Raw genomic sequence first — 21,536 nt, 5'->3', positions numbered from 1 at the left:
TTAGGCTGTGTCCAGATGGGGGCGGCAAACAGGCCATGTGGACCTGATATTCCTGTGCGCATGACTGACAGGAGATTGATCGCACACTGTCTCTCACCCCCCCCCCCACAGTCGTGGTTTTCCATTGAAGCTCCACCACTTGACATCCACACCACTGGGTGGAGCTTCACAAAATGTTTCTGAGCTGCATGATGCTGTTGCTTTGTCCCACCCTTCTGCCACTCCTCCCTTTCCTTTTTTAAAAAAAACTAATTAATTAATTAATTTTACGGTTTTCCTTTTTGTACATTTCAATAATTTTATAATCATTTTTACATTTCAAAACTTGACTTCCTTCCCCCCTCTTTCTGCAGTTCCTTAAATTTATTTTTAGTATTTTCTGCATATCCAAATTAACTTAATTTACTCATTTATTCATCTACTTTAAATATAAACTTATAAAACTGCAGGTTATTACAATAAACCTGCCAATGTTCTTATCTGTTTACAATTTATTTGTAAATATTCAATAAACCATTTCCATTCTTTAATTAAAAGTTTGATATCTTGATTTTGTTATTTTTCTGGTGTGTTTTGCCATTTCTGCATATTCCACAAGTTTTTGTATCCATTCTTCTTTTGCTGGGACTTCTTTCCATTTTGGGGCAAGTAACATTCTTGCCACTGTAGTCACATACATGAATAAATTTCTATATAGTTTGGGCAGTACTGTGCCTATAATTCCCTCTCATTTTCCATTCCGGGCACCCATGCAGGTGCAATAAGTTTGCAAGAGCATAAGAGCAAAGGTTATAAAAATTGTCCACAAGGGAGGAAATGGAGGGTTATGCTGGCTGCTTTCCTTCAACGTAACCCCACTTTCCACACACACACGGAAGTCTGTTCATATATAAATTGGGGTTGGAGAGGTGACGCCTTATAGAATCACATTGTAGAGTTGGAAGGGACCCTATGGGTCATCTAGCTCAACCCCCTGCAATGCAGAAATATGCAGCTGTACCATGTGGGGATCAAACCTGCAACCTTGGCGTTATGAGTACCACACTCTGACCCACTGAGCTTTAATAAAGCAGCCTTTCAAGGAGCAACTCTCCTTCGTCTTCACTCACAAAGCTTTGCCGTTTTGCGCAAATTTCTTTCTGCCCTCACTTCTAGGAGCAAAATAAAACTGAGGGTGAGGTAGGACTTTTTTTTTATCACAGAAAGCTGATTATTCCCAGTAGTTGGTGTTAAGTTTCAGGCCACTACATTCTTTTTTGCAAAACCAAAAAGAGACTCTTGCTAGAGTTGTCACGTACCAGCTCTCCCCTCCTACCTCCCAGGTCCTTCTTTCCTGAGTTGTGTCACCCTTTAAAAATACTCCATTAGAGATCAGGTTGCAACTTGACATTTGCCAAGTATTTCATATGACACATAAAGGAAAATAAACAGCTCACAGGAGGTCACTATGTGAGGAGGAGCATTGCAGGGAAGAACATTTCCTTCAGGAGGGCACTGCGTGAATCACAGTGGGTGTTTGTGACAGTACTAAGACAATTGTCTGAATATGCTGGAAGAGGGTTCAAAGTCCTGTACATACACACACACACACACACAATGGCAGCCATTTTGTTTTCTAAGCTTCTGAGGTCAATATACTGACTGTTCACAATGAGGTAAAGCTGAACTCACGCTGAATTTTTAAGTCACCTCCCGTTGCCTGAGGTGCTGTCCAAATTTCACCCTCTCTGCTCTTAGCATATAAGCCAGGCTTCCTCAACCTTGCCCCTCCAGATGTTTTTGGCCTACAACTCCCATGATCCCTAGCTAGCAGGATCAGTGGTCAGGGATGATGGGAATTGTAGTCTCAAAACATCTGGAGGGCCGAAGTTGAGGAAGCCTGATATAAGACAGCTAACCAGTTTGATACAAACTGGCACACAGACAGAAAGAAGCCATTGCTAGGAACAGTTCCACCATGGAGCTGGCAGATCCCAGCAGGCTCTTACCTTCCACCTGACGGCCATTTCACACATTACCCCGAGGGAAACCTGAGTATACCCAAGAGAGAGCTGCCGCCGTCATGGTTCCCCTGTGGAGTGTATGCGTATGGCACACGTGTCTGCCACATTAGACACGGCATTTTCATTTACTGTAGTGTGTAAGGCAACCCCAAGGCAGACACTGGTGTAACAACTTCAGGGAAGTTTGCCAGAGCTGCATTTTCACACTTGCATTTGCCTATCTTTGAACACGTATCTAGACTTCCCCAATCCCATGTCTTGCTGTGGTACAGCAGAGAGAGGAATCAGTCAAATTATTGGGATTCGCTTCCTCAACGCAGCAACCTGCCTCATGGCCACATGCTAAGTGCAAAGCCTTACTGGTGCTTCTATCACCTGTAGGGTTGCCATGTGTCCGGGATTTCCAGGAAATGTTTGAGGGGACAGCACCCCCATCCGGGAGGATTTTTGCATTTTGGATTAAATATCCGGGTTATGGGTTTTTATTTTATTATTATTGTTTTAATGTTTTTGGTTTTTAAAATATTTTTTGTGGGGAACGCGCGTGCTCAGAAGGCACTGTGCCCCAGAACAGAAAACACATATCGGGTAGCCTGGAGCAGCCTGCCAGGGGTCGTGCTAGGTCTGGTGTTGTTCCTGGCTGCCACCAGGCCTTGCACAGCTTTCCCAGGGCCATGTTAGGCCTCGAGGTGCTCCTGGCGGTCGCCAGGCCTTGCAGGGCTTTCCCAGAGATACTCAGCCTCCCATCATGAGCAGGAGTAAGACAACAAAAGTAAGAGAGGGGAGGGAAGACAGGAGCAGGAGGACGAGGAAGGGGTTAGCGGCAGGGAGTGGGTGAGCGAAGGAGATGTGAGATGGCAGGGTGCCCCAATAGCGGGGGGGGGGGGGGGCGCGGTTTGATAGCCAGAATATGGCAACCCTAATCCGGTGATCTATATCAGATTCCCCCAACCTGGTGCCCTCAGGATGTTTTGGATGCTCCTCATCCCTGACCATTGGCCAGGCTTGCTGGGGCTAATAGGGGTTGTAGTCCAAAACATCTAGAGGGCACCAGGTTGGGGAAGTCTGATCTAAATGTGATGACAAGAGCCCAACATTAACAAAACAAAAATACAGCTGTGTCATTCTGTGAAAAAGGAACCTGGGAACTGAAATGGAGAAGTCCTTCAGTGAGCGGTTTTCCCCCTAACTGAACTCGCAGGAACCTGAGGACAAAGGAGTCAGGGCTGGACTCTTGACCTTTCTTGATCTGCAGAAGGGCTAAGGGTATTGTTATGTATTGAAGTTCTCACTCAGGCCACCAGGAGTATTGTGTATGTAGTTTTCACTCAGGTCCACGTCAGTTATTTTAGGCGGGAAACCCTGGGTTGTTCTTGCTACAATGTTTGACAGCCAGCTGCCTATAAAAGCAGGCCGGCTGAGCTGTTTGCTGTTCAGGTTCTATTCCAGCTTACAAAATAAAGAGCTACTTGGAGAAATCGCTGTGTCGTCTGCTATGTCAACCCACAACCTAACAGGTATCCTGCCCATTAAATCGGATTTCAAATCGGCTTTTAACTAGGTTATTGGCAGAATCCCTCTTTTTAGTGTTAACGCACATCAGAGAGGTCTCCTGGTGGCTACTGGTGACTACAGCCCTTTTTTATATTCTCCAGGCCGCATGCTCAATTACATGGGAAGAGAGGCTGGATTATAGCTAATAGCCATGCCCTTTATCAGCATGTGGCTACTGGTCCTTCCTATGTACAATGGTACCTCGGGTTAAGTACTTAATTCGTTCCGGAGGTCCGTTCTTAACCTGAAACTGTTCTTAACCTGAAGCACCACTTTAGCTAATGGGGCCTCCTGCTGCTGCCGCGCTGCCAGAGCACAATTTCTGTTCTCATCCTGAAGCAAAGTTCTTAACCCGAGGTAATATTTCTGAGTTAGTGGAGTCTGTAACCTGAAGCATATGTAACCTGAAGCGTATGTAACCCGAGGTACCACTGTACATCAAGTGGAATGTGAGAAGGGTCTCTCCACATGAGCAGCTGTAGACATGTAAGGCTCAGGAAACCTGGGTTCTGATTAGTAGTACAAAGCCTACATCAGCCTTCATCAACCTGGTGCTCTCTTGGACTGCAACTCACATCAGCTCCAGGCAGCATGGAGAATGGTCAAGGGTGACCAACAGTCCAGTAATCATCTTCGGATCATGGGTGCTCCAATGCATTGCATGGACACACACACACACACACACACACAGCTACCACAACTAGAATGTCTTCTGTGTCCACATACCCTCCAATATGTAGCGTCTCAAAACCAGGACGCATGTCTTCCTGCCTGTACATGAGTCACTTGACCCATGAGTGATAATGGAGCCCCCAAGACACACTTTAGAGGGGGCGTGTTCTCATGGCATCCAAAAACATGTGTCTTGGGATGTCACACAAGATTGTGGCCCTGCAAAAAGTGCTTTTCGGGGTGAGATCTCGGTGCAAAATCTCACGAGAACACCATGCCCCAAATAGCCACCGTGTGCTCATGGGGGGGGGGATATGATGGCCTTTTCTTCTGGTATGCTTGCAGGGTATGTGTTCCTTTCATCCAAAGGATTAAATGTGCAAATATATTTACAATAATGAAATGCACACACATTCCTTTCAGAGGCAGGGGGTGCAGATTGGCCACCTTTAAATTCTGCCTCCTTGCCCTGTTGTTGTTGTTGTTGTTGTTGTTGTTGTTGTTTAAATGTTTTCCTTGGTTTAGCTCACCAGCTGCTTTTGTACAGTAGGAATCTTCTGGTTTGTTGACCACAATTGCCTGTTGCAAGATCTGTATATTTCCAGCCACCCGAATCCTAAACACGTAAGATGGAACTTGCGGACCTTGAGACTTAATATTTTTAGATCAGCTACATAGGATGTAGGTCAGGCAAATATATTTTTGCCACAACGATTACTGCAGTCTGCTAAAGCACAGGGAACCAAGTTTCCAGATGATGAAACATTTCTGAGTAAATGGATCCTGCCAGTCCCCAGCTGTCTAGATACATCAAACTGTTTATGAAGTTGCCTTGGCACATCTTGGATGCCAACAACAACACTTCCATGCAATCGGTCCGCTCACCCACCCCCATATCTGTTATACTTTAGTCCTTACCATAAGTACCTGGATCTGGCCAGTCAGCCAACTAGCCCACCATCCTGTTCTAACAGTTGCCAACCACATGCTTATATGGGAACCCACAAGCAAGATGTGAGCAAAGAAGCACTCATTCCTCCTGCAGTTTCCAGCAACTGGTATTCAGGAGCATAATGCCTCCAACTGTGAAGAGCAAAGCCATGATCGCTAACAGATATTGATAGTCTTTCCCTCCATGACTTTGTCTAATCCAAAATTGATAGCCATCACTGCCTCCTGTGGAAGCAAGTTCCGTCATTTAACTATATGCTGCAGGAAGAAGTGCTTTTTTTTATCTGTCCTGAATCTCCCAACATTCAACATTCATACCACTTGGCATCCATCATCACAATTGTTGTATCTTGCCATAGCCATGGAAATAACAGAAACAATCTGGTTGAAAGAAACAGTAACTTAAGATGGCTTTAGCATTTCCCTGTAGGGTCTGTTGAAAGATCAGGCACTACAGACATCCAGATTCCTCTTCTAATATCAATCACCTCTGCATATAATATTTCAGAAGTAAAGACATCAAAACATTCCTTTTGAATGGATGCATATGCTATGGTAGAGGAGTGATAAATTACATATTTACATTTTAGTGAACCACTTAGGATGCAAAGTAAATTCTGTTTAAAAAGTCCTTTGTCTTCCAAGATTTCGTATGTGTAAGTCATTTCCCATAGTTAATTTAATGCATTCCTACATTTGGAGAAAGGAACGGTTATGCACATTGTAAGCAAATTACAGGTTCTGCACCCAACCAATGCATTCAAAGCATGCATAACTGCATTACCTTATAGCTGCTGTAGCTAACAAAGTTTATCCCGAAGTGATTTTCCTTGGTGAACTCTTAATTCAGAAAATCCCCTTTCGGGTGCATCTCTCTCCTGTCTCTGTGTGTTGATAAACTGCAGAGCAGCTCTGAACTCTCTCCCTCTTTGAAGTGCAGAGTTTATTTCTGGATCACCCCATGATCGACGATTACAAGCCAAAATATAAGTTGCTCTGAATCTCAGATTTCCTGTGTGAAGTCTGTGGCAAAGTGACTTGTTCCCCTCTCAAGTTTTCTCCCTGCAGCATTATAATCTGTAGAACTTCGCTTTCTGCAACATCCCTTTCCTAAATGACATAAGCCTGACCTTTTTGTTACATCATTATTTATTTATTGCCCTGTACAAGTAAACCATATATGGCCATGTTGCTGAAAGTTGGAAAGGAGTTTACAATGGCCATGCAATCTTGAAATGACTATGGCCGGACTGATATTTTCAAGGGTTGTTTTTAGCACATGTAATCTCAGCTTTTTATCCCATACTTCCTCAGAAGAGTTCAGGGTTACACACACACGGTTACACACACATCACATACATACACACAGAGAGAGTTTCTAAACCCCCAAAACGACATTGCAAAGTAAGCCATTCTGGGAGACACTGGCTTGATTTTGCAACATGGTAAACCAAACTATGGCTTACCAGGATTGTGCAACCAGCATGCTGAGTCAAGTGATGGTTTGGTTTTGTGTGATGTACAAACCCAGGCTTATCGGAGAGCTTCCTACTCACTAACTATGAACTATAGTAACCCCCCCCCAAAAAAAAAACCTTTACCACAAACCTGGGTTCAGATCACTCGCTAAGCCATGGGAGCAAAAAACAAACAAGCAAAAAACTTAGGGAATGAGCAAAGTTTACACATTTGCATAGTCCCAGTAAACTATGGTTTGGCTTGAGTATCATACAAACCAGACCAGTGGAAGGCCAAAAGGTACCCAATGTGTTTCATGTCCAGGCAAGGATTTGAACCTGAGTTTACCCACTTTAAGTCCGAGCGTCTGCCTACTATGCCATAGTTTAGCAGCTAACTTTTGTCACAAGTAAGGGAAATCCAAACAGGTCAACCTATTAGGCTGCAAAACTGGACAGGCTACTGAGATGCTACATTCATTTTTTAGACATCAAAAGATGTAGGGTAGATACTTGTGCCTGAACTGACTTCTTCCAGGGAGAGAATTAGAGTTCTGAGGGCAAATAGATGTGTTACCTTGGCTTCTTTCCTGTCTTCAGTTAGAAAGCCTGAGTCTCAGAGCGTTACGTATATTGAAGATCAGCAATTTCACATTTGAGTTCTTTACAGTTGTGTACATACCACACCTTTAAAGCACATTTGAAGCACATTCTTTCCATCAAAGAATTCTGGGCAATGCAGTTTGTCAAGGGTTGCCAAGAATTATAACTATGTGAGGGTTAAACTACGATGCCCAGAATTCTTTGAGGGACAGAATGCGTTTCAAATATGCTTTGAAGGTATACACAGCCTAAGAATAGCCAAGCTGGTGACTTATTGATACTATCTAGTGCTTTTTTCCTATAAAAAAAATGTTTAGGGATAGGTACACTCATTTCCTACTCTGCCCCTCAGTGAGGCCAAACTTAGATTCACAAAATGTTTAGGGGTATGAGTCCCCCTGCATCACCCCAGAAAAAAGCACTGCTGCTATCAAAGGGTATTTGTCATGGTGGCTGTGAGCTACTTGGAAACATGAGCAGGAAAGTGCTACCACATGTTCTGTTTGTGGGCTTCCCATGGGCATTTGGTCAGCCACTATGGGAATAAGGAAATGCCTCATACTGCCTTCAAACAGAGAGAGAAGATGGATAACTTGTTCTAAGTCAAAAGCAGAAGGTGCAAAAAGCTGCAAGAAGCACACCAAACTGCCACACCTATGGTCTGTGATCTTCTAAAGAACCTTTGGACCACTTCAGTGAAGCCAAGAGGGGCATCTTGTCATCTGGACAACCCAGGGCCTCCATACACACTGCCCAGGATTGCATCCCAGTGAGGTCACTTCAGTGCTGCTAACGCAGCAGTTTGACTTCACCGCTGAAGGAGTACTCCATTGTCTCTCAAGACAGATGGATGCCAACAATGGGAAACAGGTAGTTGGACTAGCTGAGCCTTTGCTCTGATCCACAAGGCTCTTCTAAAGTACTGGTGACTTGTTAATTATTACATTGTCAAGAAACCCTAGAGCTGCATCTCTTGTCAGACGGGGACTCTGGTGGGACAAGGAGGGGACTTTAACCCTTTGTCCCCCTCTGTAATCCCAATCCTGATTAAAACATAGGAAATTTTACATGGAACTCGGAAAGATTGCAGTCTAAAGCTGCAATCTTTTAAACCCAGAGTAGAGGAGTGGAACCTCTGGCCCTGCAAATATTCCTGAACTACAACTCCCATCAGCCCCAGCAAGCTGTGTCAATGAGAAGGGATGCTGGGAGAACATAAGAAGCTGCTGCTGGATCAGGCCAATGGCCCATCTAGTTCAGAGTCCTGGGCTAGATCTACACTGACCTGTTTAAAGTTATTGACCAGCTGGAATACGGATTTAACCAGGGCTATTGACTGTCTGGCTCCGAAGCGCCCTCTCCGATTGCATGGAACCCGGACATCCCCGTGGTTTTCCCTGGAGCTGAAGGTGATGAAACAATCGCTGAGATGGCTAGAGCGCCGATGGTGGAAAACTCACTCTGAATCAGACCGGACATGGGCTAGAGCTCAAGGTCGAGCCTACCAAGTGGCAATGGCAACGGCGAAGAGGACCTTCTTCGCCACTTCTATTGCATCTGCAGAAAACAACAGCAGGAGACTCTTTCAGGTGGTTCGTAATCTATCGGAACCACCTTCGTCATTGGGGCCAGGTAGGGACCCCAAGATCTCCTGCAATGCTTTTGCAAAGTTTTATTGCAGATAAAGTCGCTCAGATTTGGAAGGAGGTAGACTCCACCATGGGAGCAGGGCCGGGTGGGAGAGTGCTAGAGTTCTGTCTAGTCATGTTATATGGGATCAATTTCATGAGTTCTGTCTAGTCATGTTATATGGGATAGAGTTCTGTCTAGTCATGTTATATGGGATCTGTTACCTCCGAGGATGTGGACAGGCTTCTTGGACGAGTGAAACCAACCATCTGTCTTCTTGATTCTTGTCCATCCTGGCTGATAAAAGCAAGCCGGGAAGGGCTGGGCGATGGGCTCCATGGGGTGGTCAATGCTTCCCTCTGGAAGGGAGCCTTCCCAGACCCACTGAAAGAGCAGTCATTAAACTGCTTCTTAAAAAAACATCCTTAGACCCAGCCATTATGGCCAACTATCGCCCAGTCTCAAATCTTCCATTCTTGGGCAAGGTGATTGAGCGGGTGGTTGCTGAACAAATCCAAGCATGCCTGGAGGATGTGGACCATTTGGATCCCTTCCAGTTGGGATTCAGGCCTCACCATGGGACTGAAACTGCCGTGGTCGTGCTGGTCGATGATCTCCGGCGGGCTAGGGACAAAGGTTAGAGCTGTTTCCTATTTCTGCTGGATCTCTCAGCGGCCTTTGACACCATCGACCATAACATCCTTCTGGACCGTCTAGAGGGGCTGGGAGCTGGGGGCACTGTTATACAGTGGTTCCGCTCCTTTCTCCTGAGCCGTGTCCAGAAAGTGGTGTTGAGGGATGAGTGTTCAGACCCCTGGGCTCTCACTTGTGGGGTGCCTCAGGGTTCCGTCCTCTCCCCCATGCTTTTCAACATCTATATGCAGCCGCTGGGAGAGATCATCAGGGGGTTTGGGCTGGGTGTTCATCAGTATGCAGATGATACCCAGCTCTACCTCTCTTTTAAATTAGAACCAGTGAAGGCGGTGAAGGTCCTGTGTGAGTGCCTGGAGGCGGTTGGAGGATGGATGGCAGCTAACAGATTGAGGTTGAATCCTGACAAGACTGAAGTACTGTTTTGGGGGGACAGGGGGTGGGCGGGGGTGGGGGATTACCTGGTCCTGAATGGGGTAACTGTGCCCCTGAAGGACCAAGTGCACAGCCTGGGAGCCATTTTGGACTCACAGCTGTCCATGGAGGCGCAGGTTAATTCTGTGTCCAGGGTGGCTGTCTACCAGCTCCATCTGGTATGCAGGCTGAGACCCTACCTGCCTGCGGACTGTCTTGCCAGAGTGGTAAAATGAACATGCCGGGCAAGGAAAAGTTTAGAAGAAAAGGAAAATAGCTGTCCTTTACAGTGAGCCAAAATGAAGTGGAAATATAAAGCTGGACTTTTCAGTAAGGTTCTATAAGCCGCAACCTGTTTTGTTTTGTTTTGTTTTGTTTTGTTTTGTTTTGTTTTGTTTAAAAGCGGTTTTCTTTAGGGACCCTGTACTGGCAAGTGAAGCCAATGACAAGAACCAGGCAAAGGTACACCTTCAAAGGTTCTAAACATATAAATGTACAATGCTGAGGAATGGTTCCCTGGTCAGAAACCCTGAATTGTCCCCCCCAAGCCCTGCCTTATTTCTTCCCCCAAACGCCAAGCGAAAAGGGGGGGGGTGGCTTAGATAAAGTAAGAGGGGTGAGGTTTAAATGCACAGTCTATTCTAAGCCCCAGCATCAATTAAAATTTCAGAGGGGGCTCCCGATTTAAGTGGTACCAATGGATGGCAGGGTAAATCAAACCCACACTAAAAGAGTAATAAATCAACAAACGGCAGGCACAAACTCACGCTGCCAGCACACACACACGACTTAAAATTAGAGAGGAACAGTCAAGGGCAAGGGAGGGGGGAAAACGTACAAGCACCCTGGCCAACAAATTAAAATGTAAGGCAAACCCAAAGGCAAACCCACTCAGTCACCCAGACCAGCCAGGCAATCGGACGGGCAAGGGCAATAGAGGGGAAAAAACATACATGCACACTGGCCAAAATTAAAATAAACGCACAGCCACCAAGGCAGAGGCCAGGGAAGGAAAGTGAGGAGACAAGGGAGATAGTAAGATGGCATTGACACTCAGACCTCGCTGGTGGTGGAGTGACCATGTGCTGGGCAAAGGAACAAGCTGCAGCATAAGAAAGGTAATTCACACTTAAAAACACCCAAACAAATCCAGCACCAGGAGTGGGGGGAAATAAAAGGTTAAATGTAGGTTTTTACACAGAAAAGAGGACACAGCAAGACAGCAAGGCAAACTTGGGTGCGTAGGTTTTTAAAAGCAGTAAAGCAATGAGCGCACGCAAGCCTCCTAAATTTAAAAAGGCAAGCCAGGAACCAGACAGCCTCCACACACACAAACACCCCCCGACTCCAAACCTCGTGGCTGAGCTCTTCCCTACGATGACTCCTGACTCGCACAGGACGACGAAGAGAAATGAGGCCGGGGAGAGGCTGACGCTGCAGCATCAAGGCTGCTGGACACGCCCCCCCACGGCACCTGGTTGGACGGCCACCGGGGGGGCGTGAGCGCCAGCCAGGTGAGCTGGAGGCAGGGGGCTACGCCCCCTGCTAGGGGCGGTGTTCAGGCTCCCGCCCACAACCGCTCCCCTCTCTTTCAGGGAGGAGAGTCTTTGCCAGAGTGGTGCATGCTGTAGTTATCTCCCACTTGGACTTCTGCAATGCACTCTACGTGGGGCTACCTTTGAAGGTGACCCAGAAACTGCAATTAATCCAGAATGCGGCAGGTAGACTGGTGACTGGGAGTGGCCGTCGGGACCACATAACACCGGTCCTGAGAGATCTGCATTGGCTCCCAGTACGTTTCCGAGCACAATTCAAAGTGTTGGTGCTGACCTTTAAAGACCTAAATGGCCTCGGTCTTGTATACCTGAAGGAGTGTCTCCACCCCCATCGTTCAGCCCGGACACTGAGATCCAGTGCCGAGGGCCTTCTGGCGGTTCCCTCATTGCGAGAAGTGAGGTTACAGGGAACCAGGCAGAGGACCTTCTCGGTAGTGGCACCCGCCCTGTGGAACGCCCTCCCTTCAGATGTGAAGGAAATAAGCAGCTATCTTCTTTTTAAAAGAAATCTGAAGGCAGCCCTGTTTAGGGAAGTTTTTAATATTTAATGCTGTATTGTTTTTAACATTTGAGTGGAAGCCGCCCAGAGTGGCTGGGGAAACTCAGCCAGATGGGCAGGGTATAAATAAATTATTGTTGTTGTTGTTGTTGTTGTAAATTATTGTTGTTGTTGTTGTTGTTGTTGTTGTTGTTGTTGTTGTTGTTGTTGTTATTTCCCCCATTAGAATATTAGATATGTTGTTCTAAAATGTCACAGGGCATACTTGTTAGTTAAAATGTCTTTTATCTTGTTTCCCCCTGTCCAATGTAAGTAATACTACACCATTTTCCAAAATGGTTTCTTTTCCTGTTGCTGGTCGCTGGTCGCTCTGCTCTGCCCTCTGGCGTCACCTTTTAATTCTCCCTCCCTCCTTCCCTCCATGTCGCTGTCGTTTGTTGCATGGACTGCAAAAGAGAAACCAGAAATGAAAACAATGAAATGAAAACAAACTGCTAGAATGGAAGAAGCAAAAGGCAGGAGGAGAAACTGAACACTGCCCCTCGAATACATTTGGAGAGGGGTCAGAGTTTGAATACAGTAAAAAAAAAGATAGAAAGGTGAAATGCTATATAGAGACATATGGGCAGTATTTCACTGATACAGCTGCAGAAAATGATAAAAAATAAGTGATAAAAAGACAAGGTAATAACGCTTTATGAATGGACTTCATGCGTCCATCCACGTTATCAAACCCCTTCCTTAATGTAAAAAACCATGAGCGTAGATCTACTTTCCCAGTTCAGCAACATCTGATGGGCCAAAGGTTCTCCACACTTACTATGTGCACTTACAGGGGAGTAAGAACCTTCAAATTCACTGACACTTACTTCAGAGTGGGTGTGCACAAGATTGTACTGCTGGGTTGCAATGTTATCGTACAAACTTACCTGGAAGTACATTCAACTGACCTCAGCTGGATGTACTTCTGCCTTGACGTGTATAGGAATGCACAGTAAATTGATGAGGTTCTTTCAGGTGCTGTCCCAGTGTCCTAGGTCCACCTCTACTTCGTTTAACATTCAGTTTGATGAAGCATTTTGTAGAACATGAAAGCTCACTCAGTAATTTGCGACATTTTGTTTGGTCCTATTAAAGTTTTTGTAGTCATGTAAAAACACCTCTTCTGTGGTTTTATGTACTATGTTTATCAAAATTGCTGTTTAAAAAAATTCCACACAATTTGGAGAAACATTACGTAAAACAAAGGAAAGGATATTTGTTAACACTCTTGTCCATGTTAATTTTCTTGTTGTTAAGTCTTCTGCAAACCTTGAGAAGACTAACTGCAATGCAGTGTCTTAGACATGACATTTCCTGCCATTCCTAGAACAAAATATAGGTCATCATTGCTGCATTCAAGGCATGCATCTATCAAGGAGAGCATCTGTTTGTGCTATTCTTTGAACTCTGCAGGCTGCGAAGACATCATTGGTTGTATCAAGGAATGCAAGGACATTGCTTTCCTTAGAAATATCAGATGCAGCTGACCATCGTCCATGGTGAGACTTCATACTATGGGAATTATTTGTCACTCCTAAGACAAGACCTTTAGGCAGTGATAAAGAACATTATTCTGACTGATCTACACCAACAAACATTATAAAAATCTGGCCTCTTGTTTTGAAGGTTCACTGTAATAAATAGAGAGACAGACAGACAGACTGACTGACAGACAGAAAATGCCTAAAGTAGAACTTTAAAACGATGTTTCAGGTTGTCCATATGACTTTTGTCTAATTTTGTTTTCTGGCTTCAACTATCTGATTGCCATTCATTTGGTATCTGCTCACTGGAAGGACAGATCCTGAAGCTGAGACTCCAATACTTTGGCCACCTCATGAGAAGAGAAGACTCCCTAGAAAAGACCCTGATGTTGGGGAAAATGGAGGGCACAAGGAGAAGGGGACGACAGAGATGGTTGGATAGTGTTCTTGAAGCTACCAGCATGAGTTTGACCAAACTGCGGGAGGCAGTGGAAAACAGGAGTGCCTGGCGTGCTCTGGTCCATGGGGTCATGAAGAGTCAGACATGACTAAATGACTAAACAACAACAACATTAAAGAAAGAAAACCTGAAAAGAGGGAGATTTAGGGAGCAATCTGAACCCCAGATCCACTAGGATGAGGTGTCAGGCATGGAGACTCCTCCCCGCCCTTTGGTAACTTCACAGATAAGAATTAACAAGCAGTTGATAAATTTATAGTCCTTTTATTACAGCATCATGTTGCGAGCACAAATACACAGCTCTCTGCAGCTGGCTACTCTAATCCTCCTTCCGACTTCCGTAGCCTTTTGGGCGCCAATGGGAAGTTCCTCCCTCTGACTCCTTTACTCTCTGATACATTTGGACCTCCAGGTCTGTGGTGAGGGGGGTCCCCCACGCTCTCAGCTAGCTGCCCCCTCCCTTCTGGTTCTGTTGTCATTATCTCATAATTGGGTAACTCCCCCCTAAGATGTTAATCTCCTGACTCTCTCTCTGCTTCTGAACACGCTGTGGACAAGGGAGGCAACTCTTCTCCCTCCAGATCTCCATCAGAGAGAAGCTGGTCTGCCATAGAATGCATTCTCCAGTCCTCATCTTCAGACGATTCCCGGACATGAGGGGAGATTTGGGAGAGGTGGGTCTCGGGTGAAGCCCAGCTGGCTCAGTCAGGGCAATGCTAGCTGAAATCCCCCTCCAACGAATGTAGAGATACACAGGCAAAAGTTCTACATCCCAGCTCTGCTGAGGATCAGCTGGCTCAGCCCAGGCTGTGATAACTCTTGGAACAAGGATGTTATGGGATGCAGCAGGGCAGAGGCCAACTAACCTCTATTCCAAACTCCTTTCAGCTCAGCTACATAACCTAGCAACCCAGAGACATATGCACCGGCGAAAAAGATGGTGCAAGTCAAACTCTATTTCAAAGGCTTATTTTTGCCTTGGCCAGGCTTGGGCTGGCCCAGAGAGCAGTCAGCCTTACTCCTGAATGCAGTTTGGAATGGGGGTACATTACATCAGCCTAACTGTAAATTATGCTAACTTTCTATAATTTGGAATGCTGTGCCCAACCAACCATTAGCTTTGAACCTCTCCATCTTGTGTTCACAGCTCCATTACACTAATGCAGGGATCAGCAAACTTTTTCAGCAGGGGGCCGGCCCACTGTTCCCGAGACCTTGTGGGGGGGGGGCAGACTATATTTTTGGGGGAGAGGGGGAATGAATGATTTTCGCCCGCCCGCAAAGAGGCCTGAAGATGCTTCGCTTTATGTGTCCCAGTTTTCGTCCCAATCAGTGGCGTAGCGTGGGTTGTCAGCACCTGGGGCAAGGCAAGTAATTTGCGCCCCCTAACCCATGGATTTGTGCCCCCTAACCCATGGATTTGCGCCCCCTAACCCTAACCCCCAGATGTTGCGCCCGGTGCGGCCGGCCCCCCTGCACCCCCCACGCTACGCCACTGGTCCCAATAGCCACAGTTGGGCTTCTCCAGCCAGCCAGGTGCCGTTGCGGCGTAGGAGGCTGTGTTTGCTGGCGAAGACAGAAACAGCAGCCCTGGCGGAGGAGGTAGGGGAACTGAGGCATCGCCGGAGATTTAACCCACCAACTGCTGCTGCTGCTGCCAGGGAGGCACGACAGAGAAGAAGACAGAGCCGCCAAAAAGAAGAAGAAGAAGAAGAAGAAGAAGAAGAAGAAGAAGAAGAAGAAGAAGAAGAAGAAGACAGAGCCACCCACCAAGCTGCAAGTGGCGGCTGCAGCCACCGCAATGACCCGCCTGAACGCCATGGGAGGAATGAAGGAGGGAGGCAGACAGGCAGGTGGCGACAAAGAAAGTGTGTGAGGAAGTAGCACAGAAAAGGGGCACAGAGAAGGAAGGAAGGACGGACTGAGGGAGAGGAAGGAGGAGCAGAAGGAAAACACAACAGCAACCGGCAGCCGGTGTCACACACGCCCTTCACAGCACCACCCTGCTTAGGCAGGCAGGCTGGCGAGCCAACTCCTACCATTGACAGCGCCCAGCATAGAACAAGATTGCTCCGTCCCTGAGGCGAAAAGCATCACTGTGTGAGGGAGAGGGGGGGAGAGGGAAAGAACGCGTGTGCTGGAGATCCATGTGCTGGTGATCCACGTGGCGATTCCCGGACCACCCGCGGGCCGGATCTTGAAGGCAATTGGGCCTGATCCGGCCCGCTGGCCTTAGTTTGCTGACCCATGCACTAATGCAAAGAAACCCAGATTATGAGAAAGAAAAATGTAAAGAAGTCTTTCTAACAGTACTGGTAGCATTATTTTGTTTTGACTCTCCATTTTTGTACAATTCCCCTCGCCGTATCCCTAAAAGCCACTTACAATGAGATTTTGGTAATATGGAGTGTTAAGTAATTGATTAATCAGTTGCAAGACATATTATTAATCAGCTAAAAATCCTCCAAACGTTTAACACCCCTGCTTTATAGTGAAGGTGAATTATTTTTGACTGAATGATTTTGCTGAATCTTTCAAGGGATACAGTGCTAGTACTTTCATTCTCTTATGTTTATTTTGAGGGCAAAGCATTCAAACTGAAGTCACCCTGTTTTTTGCATGTTTGAATTTAACAGACAATGGAAAAGGAGCTCAAAGTTTCAACTGAACAAATTGGGAATGTCTCAAAACAGTAATTAGGCTTTATTAGCAGTGTAAAGGCTGCAATAATACGGAGGAACTCTTAATTTAGCAATCAGTCTCAAAGCATTTGTAAAAGATTATAACTTGTCGCCTGCGAAATTAAATCCATGAGCTCTTGTCACTTCAAGACTGGCAAAAGCAAAGACAACAGAGGATGTGAAAGTAGCAGTGTGAAATGAGAAGTGCAAGTTCTGAAAACTTGTTTCTGCTTTCTGGCCCAAAAGAGCCAGCAGCGACTGCTAAAACAAGTCTTTCAAACCTCTCCTTCAACTCTAGACTAACTCAGAACAGGTTGGTTTATGAACTCCTTTGATGGCTCAGTTGTGCCTTGGTTTGGATACAACAAATTTGATTTCTTATTAGAGAGTAGGGCAGGGTAGAAATTTGATTTTGTTCACTTTTAAAGGCAAATTTACCCAATCTGCACTTTTCCAATGCACCTGCCTTTGAAATTTGCACTTATCTGACTATTCCAGTGCTGTTCTCTAGTCATGTAATATGCACAGTAATGCGTGTATTAGTGGGGTGAGGAGAGAAATAGCAATACACATTATATTATGGGAAATGGCTTTGCAAAAATGGCATATAAACGTGTCTGTTTTAAGAGAAATTCACACAAAAATGCTGTTGAGGTTTCATAAACACTTTTGGGGGGAAACACAATTCACAAACTGACATGGCAAGGTGGATGAACTGAACTGAAGATTGTGAAATTGTATTCTGAGAGAAACCAAATCAGCAGATTCACCCATTCCTAGCAGAGAGTATCCCTGTAATGATGGTTGGTCTGCTATAGTAATAATTTGAAATCGGAAATGGGAAAGACTGGTTATGGGAGAACTCATAACTCAGGTCTTCCTTGACACTTCCCACTATGCCTAGCTGAAACAGAAAAATTACGCATTGACCACATGCTTGCCAATAGCTTGTTTTGCATTATTTAATCTGGAGGCCAGATTAGACATCACATGAGAGATCCATGAAGAAGACCTATTGATTTGTTTGCTTTTTAAGAGTTAGGAACAGCCACCTAGGCCCTCAGCTTGGATGATGATGATGGGTTGTGTGGTTGTGATCCCCCTCCCACAAATTTTCTGTTAAAATCTTTTCCCAGGCTATTATTTGCCCCTCCAGTGAAAAGAGGTACTTACTATTTCTCTGCAAGGGTAAAATGTTTTCCTTGTACCTTTCATGTATACACTCAGACATTAATGTTTGCATTACATCAATGTAAATTTAGTCAATGTGCACGGAAGGAAGAGAGAGAGAGACAGACAGACAGACAGACAGACAGACAGACAGACAGACAGACAGAGAGATGGCTACTTATTATATGGCCAATATGGAAAAAACACAAAATACTGTTACTCCTTTACAGCTGGGGAAATCAGGTCATGTAAATGGGTCATGCAAATTTAGCTCAGTGGTTGAACTCCGGTTGACTTTGCTCAGTCCAGCTGTGCAGAGGCAAACGCTGGTTCTTCACTTGAGTATTTTTCCATTCCTTTGCTGCTGCTCCACGGTTTCCTGCTTCCTGGGGGTGTACATGTGAAGAAAAGGAGGGACGCACCTTCTTCGTAAGTGACAGTGCCCACCTTTTTGTACTTCCCCCAAAGCCCAAACACAGGAGGGATATCTTTGTAGGAAAACAGCCTCTTGTGTGAAGAGCCCTTTCTTTACGATTGACAGGGAACCATACCCCGATATTGTTATCCGAGCTCCTCAACACCATTTTAGCTGATTGCTGACTCAGGCTGACAAGTTAAACCTTAGGGGAACTCACTGTTATGAGTCTCAGGCTCTCTCTGTGTAAATATCACCAGAAGGTCATGTACACAGATTTGATATGGAGGGGGATCAACCAATGGAGGGGTAGTGCGTAAAACTGCAAATGCAACAGGAATTTAAGCAAAACTAAGGTGAATCTAAACAAGCACACACTGCCTTGGTGAGTAAACACCACTGTTTAGCCATTGTTTGCTTGGCAAATATCACTGATATTTCACCATGAGGATTAATGGGAATTTTTAATTAAAGTGTTCCTGAATTTTAGGAAATGTGGGGAAAGGTCCGGTCCTCTAATTGGCAAAAACAAAGGAAAAGTGTGTGTGTGGGGGGGGGGAGATAAACATGACAATAGAATGGCAAGCGCTTTCCTACTGTGTAGAAAAGAACTAACTTGAATTAGGGTTCAAAAGGACTCTAGTTTTCAGCCCTAGGATTCAGCCCAGAATCTTTTAAGCATGTGCAAAGTGACACTGAATAGCCGCTAACCTACCCCACACAACCTTGGCCACATCCCCAGTATACATGCAAAGCACTGTGGTACCACTTTAAGAGTCATGGCTTCCTCTGGAGAATCCCAGGAACTATATTATAGTTGGTTAAGGGGACGGTAAAGGTAAAGGTAAAGGGACCCCTGACCATTAGGTTCAGTTGTGGCTGACTCTGGGCTTGTGGTGCTCATCTTGCTTTATTGGCCGAGGGAGCCAGCGTACAGCTTCCAGGTCATGTGGCCAGCATGACTAAGCCGCTTCTGGCGAACCAGAGCAGCGCACGGAAACGCCGTTTACCTTCCCGCTGGAGTGGTACCTATTTATCTACCTGCACTTTGACGTGCTTTCGAACTGCTAGGTTGGCAGGAGCAGGGACCGAGCAACGGGAGCTCACCCCGTCGCAGGGATTCGAACTGCCGACCTTCTGATCGGCAAGTCCTAGGCTCTGTGGTTTAAGACCCCTATTCCCCACATAGAGCTGTAGTTCCCTGGGAAGAGGGATTGGTTGTAAAACAAAGGTGCCAGCTTGCGAGTGAGACTGGGGAGGTGTGACATTAGGACGTTGGGATGACCCGGGGGCAGAGATAAATGCGGCAGTAGCGCTGCTTCAGTGGCTGGCAGCTCTTCCTCTCTGTCACTCGGCCGCCTTCTCCACCTGCCGCTGGCCGTGGGTTGTTTCCCCCATCTTTCCCTCACACAGCCGGAAGAGGAGCTGCTGGCCAATAGAGCCATGCTGTGCTATGCTCAGTTCCACATTCGGCCTCCTCTTGCCACCGCCACTGGGTGGGGGGGGGTACTTTCTCCTCCTTCCCCTCCATGGCAGGAGGAGGAGAAGAAGGAGCCGACCACTGAAGCCAAAACAGCTGGGCCACTACGAACTGGCACCATACTGGGCATTTTAGCTCAGTGAGGGGAATAGCAGTCTCCTAACAACTCACAGCCCCGTGAGGAGGGCTGCACTGAGGAGGAATGGTGGGAGCCCCCCCTTCCCCTCCCCTTGCTCCTGATCCGAATCCTGAATCTTCCCAGGAGCAGGAGGACAGTATAGATTTGGAACGGTGGTTTGAGGAGGGACATTGTTCAGAAGGCAGAAGCTGGGAAATACTGGATGGGGAGCAGCTAGGAGAAGAAACACGGAGAGAGAGAGAGGGTTAACAGATTCACTGTCTCTGGAAAGCATTCACCCGCTCTCCCGAAGGTCAAGAAGAGCTGAGAAAGTGGCGGTACAGAAAGCACACAAAGCACAGACGGTACCAGCTCAAGATTACAAGACATAGGAGTGACGTGGATTAATGGGGACGTCAGGGGGTGGGATTCTTAACTGGGAGGACCGCTATTCCTAGGAGATGGGTTCTTTGTTCTCTCGCTGTGATTATTAAAGTTTCTAACGGGTAAGATGATTCCTTTTCCTTTGTTCTGCTTATCTACTGCCACAGGGGGAGGAAGGCGATTCCCTGAAGCCTGACACCATGATTCTTTGGGAGGTTCATAAGGGTGTGTAGGCAGCGCTCCAAATAATTTTGTGATGCTCCTGTGAATTACCAAAACATGGCTTACCTTGCTGACTTTCCTGGAACACATGTCATTTAGGGCCAGTTTCCCCATTGCAAAAGCACGTGGAAGTCAACTGACCATATCAAGCAGTTTACTCATCTGGAGATTCTTTGTGCAACTGACTGCGGCTGCTGTTGCTTGGAATGCTAGGCAGTGGTATAAAGATTCTCAATGTGTTGCCAGCGATCTTTGGTATATATTCTTGTATAATTTATTTGCTTTTATGGATGTTCGTGAGCAGGGCTACAAACGCTTTCCCACTTCAACCTCAAAGGTGAATGAGGACCCCATTCAAAAGGTTAGGTTCCCCATGAAACATCCATATTATTAATTTATTATTTATTAAACATACATCAACAAATATTCTCTGGTTGCCTTTACAGAGCACAAAAGCAAAATCCAATCCAATGCAGTATTAAAAATGCAGCATGCAATGATTGAAACAGCTATTAGTTCTTTGACGTTTCTCTTCAAGAAATCAAACCCTCCCATGCCACAATCTTGTTTCGAAAAACTGACATTTATTCATTTGTCTTGCATCCCTCCTGAGAAGCTAAATTTAGCACAAGTGTCTGGGCAAAATGTCAGATGACACGAGAGGATATCTGTTGCACAACATACCATAAGAGCGTGTAGCATTTAACTCGGTTAAAAATAGTCATATACTTGACAAATGTGGCAGGCTCCTGTATTATATCAAATAGTGTGATAAACAAATTTTACTGCAATAATAGAGGTCAAAGGTATGCGGGGAAGACTGAACAGAGACAATCCAAGAAACGAGTAGAACAAGCTATCTTATGCTTGATCTGTTTTTGGATGATTTCTCTCTATTTCTAGCAACTAGTACAGATCATTTTAAGCAATTTTAACTAAAGGACAAAAAAGCACCTGCCGTTAACAAATAAAATAAAGCCTACACAAAATTTTGAAGGAGGTGGGGGTATTATGTAATTTTTTACATGTTGTAAGCCACCTTGAGCATGCTTTTGATTATGGAAAGGTGACATACAAATAAAATGATGATG

General features: G+C 45.7%; 1 protein-coding gene and 1 long non-coding RNA gene across 2 annotated transcripts in view; both read right to left on the bottom strand.

Annotated features, from left to right (window-relative positions):
• Positions 1-6,221, bottom strand: part of ASB2 (ankyrin repeat and SOCS box containing 2) — a 32,243-nt gene extending 26,022 nt beyond the window's left edge. Inside the window, exon 1 of the mRNA XM_079948538.1 lies at positions 5,965-6,221. The gene's annotated coding sequence lies outside the window, so the exon portion shown is untranslated. The remainder of the gene's footprint in view (positions 1-5,964) is intronic.
• LOC307200780 overlaps positions 1-21,536 on the bottom strand; it is a 189,086-nt gene that overhangs the window by 67,700 nt on the left and 99,850 nt on the right. The window lies entirely within an intron of this gene.

Source organism: Podarcis cretensis (assembly GCF_951804945.1).
Source record: "Podarcis cretensis genome assembly, chromosome: 1".
In the NCBI taxonomy this organism is placed as follows: domain Eukaryota; kingdom Metazoa; phylum Chordata; class Lepidosauria; order Squamata; family Lacertidae; genus Podarcis; species Podarcis cretensis.
Note: the sequence above shows the minus strand (reverse complement) of the source record. Positions and strands in the feature narration are given on the sequence as shown.